This window comes from Tasmannia lanceolata, unplaced genomic scaffold, assembly GCF_043159265.1.
Source record: "Tasmannia lanceolata isolate RefF3 unplaced genomic scaffold, GAP_Taslan_0.1 ptg000002l, whole genome shotgun sequence".
In the NCBI taxonomy this organism is placed as follows: Eukaryota; Viridiplantae; Streptophyta; class Magnoliopsida; order Canellales; family Winteraceae; genus Tasmannia; species Tasmannia lanceolata.
Window position 1 is genome coordinate 31,706,336 of NW_027518679.1, and position 17,020 is coordinate 31,723,355.

At 45.2% G+C, this 17,020-nt stretch overlaps 1 pseudogene; it reads left to right on the forward strand.

Annotated features, from left to right (window-relative positions):
- The first annotated feature begins 157 nt into the window (after window positions 1-157).
- LOC143884128 (putative 1-deoxy-D-xylulose-5-phosphate synthase, chloroplastic) lies at window positions 158-15,579 on the forward strand (annotated as a pseudogene).
- The last annotated feature ends 1,441 nt before the right edge of the window (window positions 15,580-17,020 follow it).

The window sequence follows — 17,020 nt, forward strand, 5'->3', positions numbered from 1 at the left end:
GAACTAATGAGACATGGTCGATCAATGTCAGCCACTAGATCATCTCATCTTGTTTTCCAATTTAACCTATCAATTTTAGCCACCCGATCTTTTCATCTTACCATCTATAAATAACAGACTTTCTTCATGTTTTCCAACTTCATTTTGAACTGAGAAACCTCCCAAAGTCTCCCTTCCTTTTAGTTTTCTGCCACCTTTTCTAAGCCATTTCCAAGCTCTTGCATTTTGTTTCTTCTCTCATGGCTTCTGCGACATTCTCCTTCCCTTGCAATTTACTTAGTTTTGTAGCTCCAAACACTCTAAAAAACAACATTTCTTTCTCTTCCAACTTGGTTGGAGGATACCCATTTCATCATAATCTCAACAAGGTTTGCAATTTATCTATCCATCTACCAATCCATTTTTCTGTTTTTCTATTCACTTTGAGAGCTTAATCGATCAATTGGTGAGTAGACTGAGGACCTTCTTTTGTTTCTAAATGTACATTTAATGGCCATCAACTGATAATCTTGACATTATCCATCTTACATTACGCAACCAATGTTTGTACAGTGATAACAACATCCATTCTAGGCTATCGGCCTGTGTAGTTGTGTAGCTAGAGCGTTAAGTATCCCGCCTTGGGAGTATGTTTCCCAGAATGAAACAAAGGAATTAACGGAGGTCACACAAGTGATTAAGGATAAAGCATGTGGTTAGAATTGAAATTATTCTAATAAATTTTTACAATTCAACTTCATCCAAGTATGGCTTAAGAAAAGAGTTTTTCAATCTTAATTTTTTGATATTAAATCCACTTTTATGGGTTCAATGTTCTTCAAAAGAAAAGACTTTCTAGGTTAGAATGACATGTTTTGTCTACAAAGAAAAGCTTTTCAACTAAAAATCTTGGATGAGGCTTATGGGTTCAACATCTAGGCATGTGGGGTCCATTGATTTTTGGCCTTTAATATATGACTTATTACGGTAAATGTGAGCCCGATGGGCCCTCCATCTTAGCTCCGTTAACAGATCAGTAACCAGTATACATACAGATCCCAAAATTTCGGCCCTCTATATTAGCCGTACTAGTAGATCCAATGATTGAAGTATACTTGTGGGGTCTATTACTTTTTAGGCTATTTAGGCCCTCTTCGAAGACCCTATGTGTGTAGAAAAGTGTTTCTAGTCGGCCGACTAGAAATAAGGTGGGCCTAAGTTGTTTGCATGATGCATCACCCAAACAACGCGGGGCCACTCTATTTCTGGTCGACGGACCGACCAGATAATTTATCTGGGCCTCATTAGTTTTATGGCAATCAAGGCCTCCATCTTAGCCCTACTAGAAGATCATTGATTTTAGTATACAACTCAAACCCTATTGTTTTTGTGTGTTGATTCTCCATCCTAGCCCCACAAGCAGATCACTTATCAGTATACACATGATGTCAGTCATTATTATACATGGGACAGATTGTATCAGGCTACGTAATCTGATCTTCAAATATACATACAATTATTAGGAGGGAAATGATATTTTCACCCCCTTTACCCTCATTTCCAACCGCTTATTTTGTCTTATATGGAAGGATTTTGTTCCCATTTTTTTTTTGTCGGTTTGTTCCCATTATTAGCATACACCAACTGCCCAATCACGTGTGGTTGGTGATGATATCGGTCAGTTGATCACGTGCAACTAACTAGTTTGTAGAACAAAATTTACCCCCATTTTTAAGAGAAAAAATGAGTGTAAAAATTTGTTTTACACCTATTTTACGTAGAAAGAAATGGAGCCAAACATCTAAACAAGGGAAATGATATCAGCACAACCATGTTTTGATAATTGCACTGAACTATCTTGACTTTTATTGTATAAAGAGCTGTCAAGGGTTATTACAGTTCCCAAAAAGCTCTTACAAACCAATTAAAAAGGAAAAGACAAGATATGTTTTTGCAATTATTAAATCGTGCTTGTGCTGATATCATTTCCCTTGGAAAAATTACTTCAGAGAAAGGGGTATTTTGTTTCATTATTCTGTCTTTTTGAACACGTTTCCCAAACGGGGTTCCTCTCTTCATAACAGCTCTCTTTTTTTTTCTTAACTCATGTTCATATGCAAAATACCAACATGGGACAATTATATGCATAGGGATTGTCTAGGCAATTCTGCCAAAGCAATTTTGCAGGATCTCTTTTTCAAGAGAGAAGTGCCACTTCATATTAATTAAATGAACAGACAAATCCAGCTATGAGGTGACTCTCTTGAAGAAGAGGAGACGCGAAATAACTTCCTGTGCAATTGTCTAGACATTGCCATAAAACAAGGGACTGTTGATATAACTATATAAGCTCTTGTTTGTAAAATTGATCCATTAAAGTTGGTTTGGTTAATTAGTCTGCTATTGAATTTTTTTACCAAGTTTTATTTTCTTTGATCATGTAATTTTGGTTATCTTTTAAATAATGTAATTGTAAATTTGGTAATTGGACTATCTGCCTAGGATTTTCACATTTCAATTATTTCAAGCTAAAATATGCAGAAAACCAGTGAAAAAAAAGGGTTGTTTTGTTTCTGATCTTCAGGACAGGGAAAGGTCACTTGTTTGTGCATCACTGTCAGAGAATGGAGTATATCATTCAGAGAGACAACCCACTCCTCTCTTGGACACTATCAACTACCCTCTTCACATGAAACATCTCTCCATTAATGTAAGTAAATATACACAGAAAACTAGTTCACTTTGTCATTTGATACAGTTGAAGCTATATTCAACAAAAACAAAGCAGTTGATGGGGTGTGAAAACACCAGCCTCTCACAGGCCGCCACCTGTCCCAGAGTGGGTGAGCTGCAGCCTCTCACAGGCCGCCACCTGTCCCAGAGTAGGTGAGCTGCAGCCTCTCACAGGCCGCCACCTGTCCCAGAGTAGGTGAGCTGCAGCCTCTCACAGGCCGCCACCTGTCCTGGACACCTGTCCAGGACACCTCACCAGATTTTCCTATAAATAGAGGATCAAAGCTCAGACCAATGGGTAATGCGAAAAATCCCTTCTCTCCCTAAAAACTCTTAGACATCTCCCCTTCACTCCTGCTCATACTGACTTGAGTGTCGAAGGGCCTGTCCGGAGTAAAACCCGGTCTGGTCTTCTGACCTCGCTTGCCTTGTGCAGGACTCAGCCCTCATAGCAGGACTCGTTCTCGACCACCTCACTCCCCGTTCACTCCGGTCCCTCAGGACTCAGCTCCCCTAGTCATCCAGCTCAGCTCTCACGTCACTGCTGTACCTGTTACCGATTTTAGGCTTAACAGATTGGCGCCATCCGTGGGACCCCAGAACTAAAAGCTGTCTTTACACATCCCACTCACAAAAATGGCAGGACGCAAGAGTACGCGGATGCCTACTGCGCGGGCGCGGACTACCCAAACCGCGCTACCCCGCAGGACCCGGAGCGAGCGAATTGCATCACTAGTAGTAGCAGCTTCTGCTACAGCAGACCAGAGCCCGGCTCGCTCAGAACATCTGAATCCCTTGCCCACCCCGGAGCAGGTTCAAGCTCTATTTCAGCAGATGACAGCCCTCGTTGGGCAGTACCAGCAACTACTTCAAGTACCCCCTCAACCTCCCCCAGAGGCTCCGCGATCTGTCCAAGGAAGGTCAGACGTCCACAGGGGAGAGTCATCACACCATGGTGAGGGCCGAACTCATCATTCCACCAGACAAGTCCCTCACCCCGCGACGAGGCATGCCCAAACAGAGCCTCATCACCGTGAAAGGTCGCGTTCCCCCTCCGCACAGAGGCGCCGAGCTCATGAAGATCGTGCGCCACCAGCGAAGCGCCGACCTCGTCGTATGAGTCGGGAGAGCCAATCCGGCTCCGCGGCGAGCCAGTCTGTGGAAAGGATCAGGTCCTTGGACCACAGGACGGATCCGCTGCTACAGAGAATGGAGGAGATGGATCATCGGATAGAGGAACTGGCGAAGGACCAGAGCCGGCCCGTCTCCAAGGCGTTCTCAAGCAGGACGCCATTCACTGATGATGTTCTGGGTGCCCCAGCACCCAGAGGGTTTAAAATGCCCGCCGTCCCTCAGTATGACGGCACTACAGACCCCGTGGACCACTTGGAAACGTTCAGAACAATTATGCTCCTCCACGGAGCTTCCGATGGCTTTCTTTGCAGAGCGTTTCCAACGACGCTGACTGGCGCGGCAAGAGACTGGTATTCCAGGATCAAACCGAACTCTATCAACAATTTTGATGATTTTGGAGAGGATCTTGTCCGCCACTTCATGAGCAGCCGCAGGCCAAGGAAAACAACAGCTTCCCTGATGGCCTTGCGACAGGACGACAACGAGCCTCTGAAGGTGTTCGTCCGCCGATTCAACAGGGAGGCACTTCAAGTGCCAAATCTAGATCCCTCAGCAGCAATGAATGCGCTCCTCGCAGGCGCCAGGTCTAATGAATTCCGTCGAGCGGTGGCTCGACAAAATCCGCACTCACTAGCGGATCTTATGGCCGGGGCAGAAGAGTACATAACGGTGGAAGAAACACTGGCAGCTCTTAATTCAAATCTATCCTCTGAAGAGAAGAATCTCCCTAAGCAGCGTAGGGAGGATAAACCTCCCAGGAGAGAGAAGTCTCCGCCTCCTCAGAGAAGAGAAGAAAACTTCACGCCTCTCAACACCTCCAGAAAGCACATACTGGCGGCGATCAGCGAAGAAGAGTTCGTGAAGTGGCCTGCTAGAATGATCTCCAAGGGAAACATGAGAGATCCTTCAAAGTACTGTCGGTTCCACAAGGACCACGGCCACGACACAGATGATTGTTGGCAACTCAAGCAGGAAATTGAGCAACTCATCAGCCGGGGCTATTTGAAAAAGTATATCCGAACTGACAGCCGCAACCAAGAGCGCAGAGGAAAGAGACCCCAGGGCCGCAGCCCTCGAAGATCACAGCAGCCCCCTGCTCGGGACAACACCCCTCAGCTGGCCAATGCGCAGCCTAAGGCACCCCGATCTCAGCCAAGGGGGGTCATCGGTACAATTATGGGTGGGCCTGCCGCTGGGGCACCTCCTCTACCGCTCGCAAGCATATGCACGGCGAGTTAACGCCGTGCACACAACCAGCAAAAAGACGAGAACGGAGAATGAGATCTCATTCTCAGATGAAGATCTGGATAATCTTATCTTGCCCCACGACGATGCACTGGTTCTAACCATGCTCGTTGCCAACTAGGAGGTGAAGAAAATCCTCGTAGACAATGGGAGTTCAGCGGACATTCTATACTACCACGCCTTTGAGAAAATGATGATAGGCGACGACCGTCTGAAGCCGGCGAACTCAGATTTATTTGGCTTCTCCGGAGAGGTCGTGAAAGTGGTGGGGCAGATCGAGCTCCCTGTTCTTGTCGGAGACCCACCTTATCAAGCTTTCGCCATGGTCAACTTTCTGGTAGTAAGGGCCACTCCGGTCTATAATGCTATCTTAGGACGGCCTGGCCAGAACCTGATTCGTGCAGTGCCTTCGGCTTATCACCAAAAGATGAAGTTCATAACCCCCAACGGCGTGGGAGAAGTTCGAGGAGATCAACCTCAATCCAGGGAGTGCTACGCGATGGCACTCAAAGGTAAAAATGCAGTGGAATCACTGCCAATCGAACTGCTTGATGTAAGGGACGAGCTCAGGGGGACTCAACCCACTGAAGACCTCCTCTCCATCCCGCTATGCCCAGAAGATAGTGAGAAAGTCGCTCTGATCGGCTCCTCTTTCAGCAGCAGCACTCAGCACCAACTCACTAAGTCAAATCGTCCTGCATGAAAGGTGATTTTGTAAATTAAATTTATGTTAATATGAATAATATAATCTTTTTGCAGACTCAGTCTCCCTCTTGTATCTGGAAACCCAGTTCATAAAACTTGGGTACTCTCTGGAAACCCGGTTCATAAAATTTGGGTACTCTCTGGAAACCCAGTTCATAAAACTTGGGTACCCTCTGGAAACCCAGTTCATAAAACTTGGGTACTCTTTGGAAACCCAGTTCATAAAACTTGGGTACTCTTTGGAAACCCAGTTCAATAAAACTCGGGTACTTTGGAAACCCAGTTCGCTAAAACGGGGTACTCGCTGCTTGGTTCGCCACGGCTCGTCTCCGCAAAGATCGGGAGCTCACTCCTGGTCCGGAACCAGCCCGGATGCAAAAACCATCGCCGCCTGGAAACCCAGTTCACTAAAACTTGGGTACTTTGGAAACCCAGTTCAATAAAACTCGGGTACTCTGGAAACCCAGTTCGCTAAAACTGGGTACTCGCTGCTTGGATCGCCACGGCTCGTCTCCGCAAAGATTGGGAGCTCACTCCTGGTCCGGAACCAGCCCGGACGCAAAAACCAACGCCGCTTGGAAACCCAGTTCACTAAAACTCGGGTACTCTGGAAACCCAGTTCGCTAAAACTAGGGTACTCGCTACTTGGAAACCCAGTTCGCTAAAACTAGGGTACTCGCTGCCCGGAAACCCAAGTTCAATAAAACTTGGTCATCCTAAGCCGTTCAGAACATCTCAGGCCGAACTGGATATGACGAGTCTCGCTACAGGACAAAATTCAGTCCGGCCCTAGCCGGACTGGATATAACGCGTTTCAGCAAAACGACAAAAAGCAGTCCGGTCCGAACCGGACTGGGCGCAAGACGACAAAAATCAGTCCGGCCCCAGCCGGACTGGATATAACGCGTTTCAGCAAAACGACAAAAAGCAGTCCGGTCCGAACCGGACTGGGCGCAAGACGACAAAAAATCAGTCATGTGCAAGCCGTACTCCGAATTCCGGACTGAATACGACGCGTCCTACAAAACGTCAGAATCAGTCAGGTCGAAGCCGAACTCCGGACTCCGAACTCCGTACTCCGAACTCCGGACTGAATACGACGCGTCCTACGAAACGTCAGAATCAGTCCGGTCGAAGCCGAACTCCGTACTCCGAACTCCGGACTGAATACGACGCGTCCTACAAAACGTCAGAATCAGTCCGGTCGAAGCCGAACTCCGGACTCCGAACTCCGTACTCCGAACTCCGGACTGAATACGACGCGTCCTACAAAACGTCAGAATCAGTCCGGTAGAAGCCGAACTCCGAACTGCTCCAAGCTCCGGACTGACAAAATCCGGACTGCTCCAAGCTCCGGACTGACAAAATCCGGACTGATAAGCTCCGGACTGCCCCAAAATCCGGACTGCTCCAAGCTTCGGACTAACAAAATCCGGACTGCTCCAAGCTCCGAACTGACAAAATCCGGACTGATAAGCTCCGGACTACTCCAAAAGCCGAACTGACGAACTCCGGACTCATTTCCAGCCGGACTGGCTCAAACTCCGGACTGGATCTCCGGACTCATTTCCAACCGGACTGCCGAACTGGATATAGCGCAAAGCGCTACATGACAAAATCCAGTTCATCTCAAGCCGAACTGGATAGCGCTACAGGACAAAATCCAGTTCATATCAAGCCGACCAGGACTCGGTGAGATTCGCTACAAGACAAAATTCAATTTCGTCTTTTAGCTGATTGCGCTATATTCAGTTCATCTCAATCCGAACTGGATATAGCGCAAAGCGCTACAGGACAAAATCCAGTTCATCTCAAGCCGAACTGGATATGGCGCAAAGCGCTACAGGACAAAATCCAGTTCATCTCAAGCCGAACTGGATATGGCGCAAAGCGCTACAGGACAAAATCCAGTTCATCTCAAGCCGAACTGGATATAGCGCAAAGCGCTACAGGACAAAATCCAGTTCATCTCAAGCCGAACTGGATATAGCGCAAAGCGCTACAGGACAAAATCCAGTTCATCTCAAGCCGAACTGGATAGCGCTACAGGACAAAATCCAGTTCATCTCAAGCCGAACTGGATATAGCGCAAAGCGCTACAGGACAAAATCCAGTTCATCTCAAGCCGAACTGGATAGCGCTACAGGACAAAATCCAGTTCATCTCCAGCCGGACTGACGAACTCCGGACTGGACTTCCGGACTCAACACTAGCCGGACTCCGGACTGGATTTCCGGACTCAACTCCAGTCGAACTCCGGACTGGATCTCCGGACTCAACTTCCAGCCGGACTCCGGACTGGATCTCCGGACTCAACTTCCAGCCGGACTCCGGACTGGATCTCCGAACTCAACTTCCAGCCGGACTCCGGACTGGATCTCCGGACTCAACTTCCAGCCGGACTCCGGACTGGATCTCCGGACTCAACTTCCAGCCGGACTTCGGACTGGATCTCCGGGCTCAACTTCCAGCCGGACTCCGGACTCACCTTCCAGCCGGACTCCGGACTAGATCTCCGGACTCCACTTCCAGCCGGACTCCGGACTGGATCTCCGGACTCCTCTTCCAGCCGGACTCCGGACTGGATCTCCGGGCTCAACTTCCAGCCGGACTCCGGACTGGATCTCCGGACTCAACTTCCAGCCGGACTCCGGACTGGATCTCCGGACTCAACTTCCAGCCGGACTCCGGACTGGATCTCCGGACTCCACTTCCAGCCGGACTCCGGACTGGATCTCCGGACTCAACTTCCAGCCGGACTCCGGACTGGATCTCCGGACTCAACTTCCGACTGGATCTCCGGACTGGATCTCCGGGCTCAACTTCCAGCCGGACTCCGGACTGGATCTCCGGACTCAACTTCCAGCCGGACTCCGGACTGGACCTCCGGACTCCATTTCCAGCCGGACTCCGGACTCCGGACTGGACCTCCAGACTCCATTTCCAGCCGGACTCCGGACTGGACCTCCGGACTCCACTTCCAGCCGGACTCCGGACTGGACCTCCGGACTCCACTTCCACCCGGACTCCGGACTGGATCTCCAGACTCCATTTCCACCCGGACTCCGGACTGGACCTCCAGACTCCACTTCCAGCCGGACTCCGGACTGGACCTCCGGACTCCACTTCCAGCCGGACTCCGGACTGGATCTCCGGACTCAACTTCCAGCCGGACTCCGGACTGGATCTCCAGACTCCACTTCCAGCCGAACTCCGGACTGGATCTCCGGACTCAACTTCCAGCCGGACTCCGGACTGGATCTCCGGACTCCACTTCCAGCCGGACTCCGGACTGGACCTCCGGACTCCATTTCCAGCCGGACAACGGACTGGATCTCCAGACTCCACTTCCAGCCGGACTCCGGACTGGACCTCCGGACTCTACTTCCAGCCGGACTCCGGACTGGATCTCCGGACTCCACTTCCAGCCAGACTCCGGACTGGATCTCTGAACTTAGTTTTCTGACTCATTCCTAGACAATGCCTACCCGTTAAGAGAATCGATTGATCACACTTTCCCAAGTCTCTCAATGACTTGGGAAACTGGGGGGCAACTGATGGGGTGTGAAAACACCAGCCTCTCACAGGCCGCCACCTGTCCCAGAGTGGGTGAGCTGCAGCCTCTCACAGGCCGCCACCTGTCCCAGAGTAGGTGAGCTGCAGCCTCTCACAGGCCGCCACCTGTCCCAGAGTAGGTGAGCTGCAGCCTCTCACAGGCCGCCACCTGTCTTGGACACCTGTCCAGGACACCTCACCAGATTTTCCTATAAATAGAGGATCAAAGCTCAGACCAATGGGTAATGCGAAAAATCCCTTCTCTCCCTAAAAACTCTTAGACATCTCCCCTTCACTCCTGCTCATACTGACTTGAGTGTCGAAGGGCCTGTCCGGAGTAAAACCCGGTCTGGTCTTCTGACCTCGCTTGCCTTGTGCAGGACTCAGCCCTCATAGCAGGACTCGTTCTCGACCACCTCACTCCCCGTTCACTCCGGTCCCTCAGGACTCAGCTCCCCTAGTCATCCAGCTCAGCTCTCACGTCACTGCTGTACCTGTTACCGATTTTAGGCTTAACAGCAGTCATCACCATCAAGATAATATGTTTCTTCCCTTCCATGCAAGAGCTAAATCAGCTTGCAGGCGAGTTTCGTTCTGACCTCATCTTCAATATTTCTAAAACTGGGGGTCACTTTGGTGCAAACCTCGGTGTAATAGAGCTGACAGTCGCTCTCCATTATGTCTTTGATGCTCCACAAGACAGGATAATATGGGATGTTAGTCATCAGGTACTCTCCTTCAATTTTTTTACTCTTCTCCAGTTTACAATAATGAAGTATCTAACAAGAACGCGTAGAGAAGGTTTGCTTCCTATACAGTGTTGAAGTATAAATGATTAAATAACACCAAATCTTAACAGCCAAAGCTTTTGGAGTAATTGGTTGTTTCACATGGTATCAGAGCTATTGCCTCACCGTTGGTCCTGGGTTCAAACCCCAACAACTCCTTGATATTTAAAATCCATGTATATGGCCAACCCAAAAGAGAGGCTACATGTGCGACGTGTGTGGCCAACCCAAAAAAGAGAGGCCACACGCTATGGTACAAATATCTTCAATATTTTTAAAATATAGGGATTTTATTGCGATATTTTGATAAAACGATAAAATCCCGATATAATCTTGAGAATTTAAAAAAAATATAGTGATATTGATTGAGTAAAAAGAGGTAGGGGTAGACTGAAAACAACTTGGGTAGAAACAGTGAGGAAAGACTTGATAGCTAAGAACAGAACATGACCTTGGATAGGAGACAATGAAAGAAAATGATCCGTGTAAATGAACCCAACTAGTGTCAGGATTAGACAATCATTTTGAGCCGGGTAGATTCTTTCACCTTCATCATGAAAATTTTCTAAAGGATTCATTAGCCGACCCCAACTGGTTTGGGACAAAGGCTTAGTTGAGTTAAGTTGAGTTGAGCGATATTTTCATTTATCATGCTAATATCACAATAATATCACGATATTTTATGATATATTTTTAATTTTTTCTTAATTTATATATTTTTTAAATAATTTTATTTTACCGTTCTTTTCTCGATATAAACCCAAAAAATAAAATAAAAATTAATATATTCCGAGATTTTCCCTTGCCGAGAAAGTCCTGAGAACGATATTTGTGACATAGGTCACACGTGAGGGGGGTTGTTGAAGTTTAAATGATTAAATAATACACACTCTTAACAGCTACAGCTTTTGAAATAATTGGTTGTTTCACATACAGAACACGTCTTTTCTCATGTGTTATCATCTCTTTTACAAAGCAAACGCAGAAGAAGATTGTGAAAAATATGAAGAAGAAAACTGGATGAGCTTGTTAACAAAGTATGGGTTTTGCAGTCATATCCACACAAAATGCTGACAGGGAGAAGAGACAAGATGCCAACGATAAAACAAACAAACGGTATAGCCGGATTCACTAGACGTGCCGAAAGTGAATATGACTGCTTTGGTGCTGGTCATAGTTCGACCAGTATCTCAGCTGCCTTGGGTATTTTTCTATCCTAGTTCATCTCCTTGTCTATAATTTTGCTGCTTTTGTATGCTTGGAAGTTTCTGTAAAGAGGAAAGTCCAAGGCATGGTATGAACACCCAAAGTTGCACTCTTTATCTTTATGTTGGTTGTTTATGTACATCCTTGCTGATATCAGGACCAGATTCATGTAAAGTTTAACTGTGTTTTCAACCCTTTTTTCAAACAATGAGAGTTATAATTCATTACAAGTTGACATGGAGTTGGGTTCTGATCAAAATGCACTGGCTTAATTTTCTAAGTTCAACAGGGCTAAAACACCAACAGGATTGTTTTGTGGATCATATATAATAGATCAGACCCATCATCCAATTTCATTGATCTGATATTTAAAAGTATTGGGTACAACTTTGACAGGAAATGGGAGACATCACATTCCTTAATGTAGTCATCGGATTCGATCAAGAGTTACATGTTTTGTTTGGTTTGTGTTCACCAAACCTTTTGTAGCAAAACAACAAAACAGAATTTTTATCTGGTTCGGAATTTCAATTCTATCTTCAAGGTTTATGATCTCCGGAATGTAACTTGTGAACAGGAATGGCCAAGGGGAGGGATCTAAAAGGTCGAAAGAACCACGTGGTAGCTGTCATAGGTGATGGTGCAATGACTGCTGGGCAGGCTTATGAAGCCATGAACAATGCTGGCTATCTAGAATCGGACATGATCATTATCCTTAATGACAACAAGCAGGTTTCTTTGCCCACCGCAGACCTTGACGGCCCCATACCACCTGTTGGAGCTTTGAGCAGTGCTCTCGGTAGGTTGCGGTCTAGAAAGCCTCTCAAGGAACTGAGAGAGGTTGCCAAGGTAAGTGCTGCACCTAATGAAAAAGACCCATTGATCCTGAAACCTGTTTCAAGAGCTCCTAAACAAATCAAACCGCAATAAGGGACCTTCGTTAATTGGAATTTTTGATAATTTTAACAAGGATCAATAGATATGATAGACTGAGGTTAAGTACTTGGTCGTTAATATTGCTACTAATGCTGGATTCAGCAGATTCATCTGGAACCTCCTCAGTTAATATTCACCTACTGTCATCTCAAACACCCAATCTAGCACGAAATCAATAATCCTGATGCTTTAGCTCCAGAATATTGAAACTCTATAACTTTCATAAGTGATTGAAAAATATCTACACATTTTGTTTCATACTAGCACAATATAACCTGTTGCATTCCCTATGAAGAAGGCAAAACCATCTTGGTTTAGTTTTTAAAATTTTAATCTTTTAGCAAGTTTCAGGAATTCCACTTTCTGCTAAAGGTGTCTAAAGAATGCTCTGAAATGATGTCAAGTGTCACAGGAACATAGAAAACAGATCAATGGGCTGACGCACAACTCACCTGCAAAGGTTGATGAAAATGCTCATGAGACAGTCAGCGGATCCAGTTCAACCCTGTTCGAGGAGCTCGGTCTCCATTACATAGGCCTTGTTGATGGCCACAATGTGGAGGATCTCATTGGCATTCTCGGAGAGGCAAAGAACACCAAACATACAGGTCCTCTCCTTATCCATGTTGTGACTGAGAAAGGCCGGGGATGTCCATATGCAGAGAGAGCTGCTGACAAGTATCATAGTAAGTTCACTACAGTAACACTTCAACGATAAGTTGTGATAACCTCTAGAGGACTTTGACATTCTTTTTTTATGGGCAGTTGTAGGAAAGTTTGACATAGCCACGGGAAAGCAATTCAAACCCAAAATGGCGATAAAACAATACCAAACCTATTATGCAGAGGCTTTGATAGCTGAGGCAAAAGTGGATGAAGACATTGTTGCAATCCATGCGGCAATGGGAGCTGCAACAGGCCTAAATCACTTTCTCCGCCACTTCCCCACCCGTTGCTTTGATGTTGGAATTGCAGAGCAACACGCTGTTACCTTCTCTGCTGGCCTAGCCTGTGAAGGCCTCAAGCCTTTCTGCTCAATTCAGTCGACTTTTTTGCAGTGGGCTTATGATCAGGCAAGCAAATACCTTTTTTAACCATTATTTTCTTCCACTTTGGATTCATATATATATATATATATATATATATATATATATAGAGAGAGAGAGAGAGAGAGAGAGAGAGAGAGAGAGAGAGAGAGAGAGAGAGAAAAGTGTAGCTACACATACGTGTAGCTAACTTAGCTACACCGACGACTTAAAATACAGTGGGCCCCACATTGTTTAGGTGATGCAAACCATTCATTTGACGGGCCCTCACATAGATAGAGTGTGCCCAAAAAATCAGCTCCATAGGATCATCCCAACCCTACGATTTGTGGAGGCAAAAATGGACGTGTAAAAACCTTCACAAATCTGTCCATTTTTGCCTCCACAGTTTGAAGGGTTGGGAATATCCAATGGAGCTGATTTTTTTAGCACACCCTATCAATGTGAGGGCCTATCAAATGAATGGTTTGGATCACCCAAACAATGTGGGCCCACTGTATTTTAAGCCGTCGGTGTAGCTAAGTTAGCTACACCTATGTGTAGCTACACTTTCCTCATATATATATATATATATATATATATATATATATATATATATATATATATATATATGTTAGATTATAGTTTGCAGGAGTAAAACGCAAACTTCAGACCAGACGTTAGTTGATCCAAGGTAATGCATATAAATTTCGGGTTATAATGTCTAACTCATGCCATTTTGGGGTAATTTCGGTCAGTGATAAGAAAATTTGTAGCTTAGAATTCAGAGTGTAAGATATGTGTTGTGTTTCAGGTCATACATGATGTGGATTTACAGAAACTGCCAGTGAGGTTCTCACTGGACAGAGGAGGGTTAGTTGGACCTGACGGGCCTAGTCATTCTGGTGCGTTTGATGTAACATTTATGGCATGCCTGCCAAACATGGTTGTCATGGCCCCTTCCAATGAGGCAGAGCTTTTTCACATGGTTGCTACTGCGGCTGCCATTGACGACCGACCCAGCTGCTTCCGATATCCCATAGGAGGTGGGATTGGTGCTCAGCTACCTGCAGGGAACAAGGGCATCCCTCTCGAGGTTAAAAACTGAATATTTTCCTCTATGATTTAGCAGACACTTTGAATTTATTGATGACACATGTGTTGTGTCGTATCCGACACGACACCCGTGTTCACACATTCCGACCCTCCTTTCGACACTTTTAAATGCACTGTTAGACGTGTAAGTAACTTTATATGTATGTACGCGTATGACGGTATGAGTGTGCCACTATTTCTAGATGTTTAGGGGTTGTCATGTCAGATACCTCGTATCCGAGTCAAAACTCGGCACACGAATCCATGTCCACAAATCATGATCATATGTACGTTCTATTTTAACCACGTCCCCATTTCTAAATTTTGGGAGTTTGCCGTGTTTGAATCTCCGTGTCCGTGTCGACACACGACACTCGTGTCCACATCCACAAATCATAGCTTTTCCTCAATTTTCACATTGGGTATGCACACCTCAAGAACTTCTGGACGAGTTCTGATTAACAATAATTTCCATGGGATATTTTTCCAACAGGTTGGAAAAGGCTGAATTTTGATAGAGGGTGAGAGAGTGGCACTATTGGGCTATGGAGCAGCAGTTCAAAGTTGCCTGGCTGCGGCTTCTCTAGTTAAACAGCATGGTTTACAAATAACAGTTGCAGATGCACGCTTCTGCAAGCCATTGGACCGAGCTCTTGTTCGCAGCCTCTCTAAATCACACGATGTCCTGATCACCATTGAAGAGGGATCCATTGGAGGGTTTGGATCTCATGTCGCTCAGTTCATGGCCCTCGACGGCCTACTTGATGACACTAAGGTAAGACACTACATACAAATGTGCAAAATATAATAGCAAAGAATAAAGATGTAGATCATATTCAGTTATTAGAACCTGGCTGCATAAATACTCACTTTGTACACTGAAAACCCTCATGCAGTGGAGGCCGATGGTTATTCCAGACCAATATATTGACCAAGGATCACAAGCCGACCAATTGGCCAAGGCTGGTCTTTCGCCGTCTCGTATTGCAGGAACAGTGTTCTACATCACTGGACAAACCAGAAGGGCTCTAGAGGTAATGTCAGTAGGAAAATAAATGAGATGGAGATTTCCCACAACATTAGATAAGTCAGGGTGAGGCATTTCCCATACAAGGTAAAAACTCAGCCTGCAAGATGCAATTATTTCATGTATATCAGGTGAATAAATCCTCTCATGTGCGAGTAAGTGATTTGTAGAAAGTAAAGTATCTTCTCAATCATATTCTGGTTGCAGCTAGCCAGGTCTAGTCCTAGTCTAAAAGAAGAAAAAGAGATGTCCCCGTTAATATATTCTGCTTTGCAAGTTTCATTAATAAATTTGCGACTTTTTTTTTTGAAAAAATCAGCTTCATTGAACTATATATACAGATAGGGCTCTAAAAATTAATATTTCTGGTGGATGCATTTTATATAAGGTATTAGAGAGTATTAATTATCAGATAGGTGTCGTCCATCACCCCGCCCCTTACCGGTAGCTATATGACACTTCCTTCGTCCAACTCTTTGTCCTTGCCCTGCCACGTTTATGGTGCACCATGTTTTATGCATGTTGGAAAGAAGAAAAGCCGACGACCTACTGCCGTTGCTAGGCGGGAGTCTCCATGTCTGCATCTTCCATTGGTGCCGCTGCCACTGCTATGCCAGAGTCCATGGCTACTGCGACCACCGCAATGGATTCCACTAAAGATACTGAAGAACGTTTCCTATGTACCTACATACATTATGTACTTACATTATTACATACCAAATGTACTTCAAAAAAACATTAATATTTACTTGTATGTACTTTGAACAATGTTTCCTAATAAAGAACTCTCTTCTATCTTATAGAGTATAAATTATGAGCATTGGAACGATACTAGTTCATGTTCTGAGCAATAAGATACAAGAGATTGTAAATTTATGGAAAATAAATTATTATAGGCCTAATTGTGATACACAAATCCAAAATATGCAGACACAATAAGACTGCAAAAGAATTATATAACTCATGGATCATATAAAATGAAGGGTTTTCATATTCAATGACAGTGGAAAGCACATCCAGGTTCCCATACAAACTGTTTTAGTCCCTCACGCCATACTGGATTATGAGCACTAAATATTAAATAAAACATGAACTTTCAACATCCAAACAGATTGATACGAGCCATAAATTGACTTCTTTGGAGATCTACTATTGCATATCACAATTTTAATGCAGTGTAATACACTGATCAAAGGCAATGTAGGTTGATTTCTTGGAAGTAAAAGCATCAATAATGCCAATTCCATATACCCGGTGCTCCAAAGGGGCATGAGGTTAGTCTCAAGAAGAATTGGCCAGGTATTCGATTAGTAGCAGGTAAACTTCTAGAACTACTGTCTACAATTGCACACACAGCCAATGCAAGCACATCAGCATTGACATTTAGATACCTGGCCAGTAAGAGTAGCAAGTGAAAATTGGATCTCCACTTTACCAATGAAAGGCTTTTGTTGTTGTCTAAATAAGGTGGTTTTTACGCGCCCTCATTGTCACTGGATTAGTTCAACTCTCAACCAGAAATGTTGGTCAGAGTGGAATCATCATAAATTTTATATCAACAATATCATGGAAATAAACAATTTACAGAACAC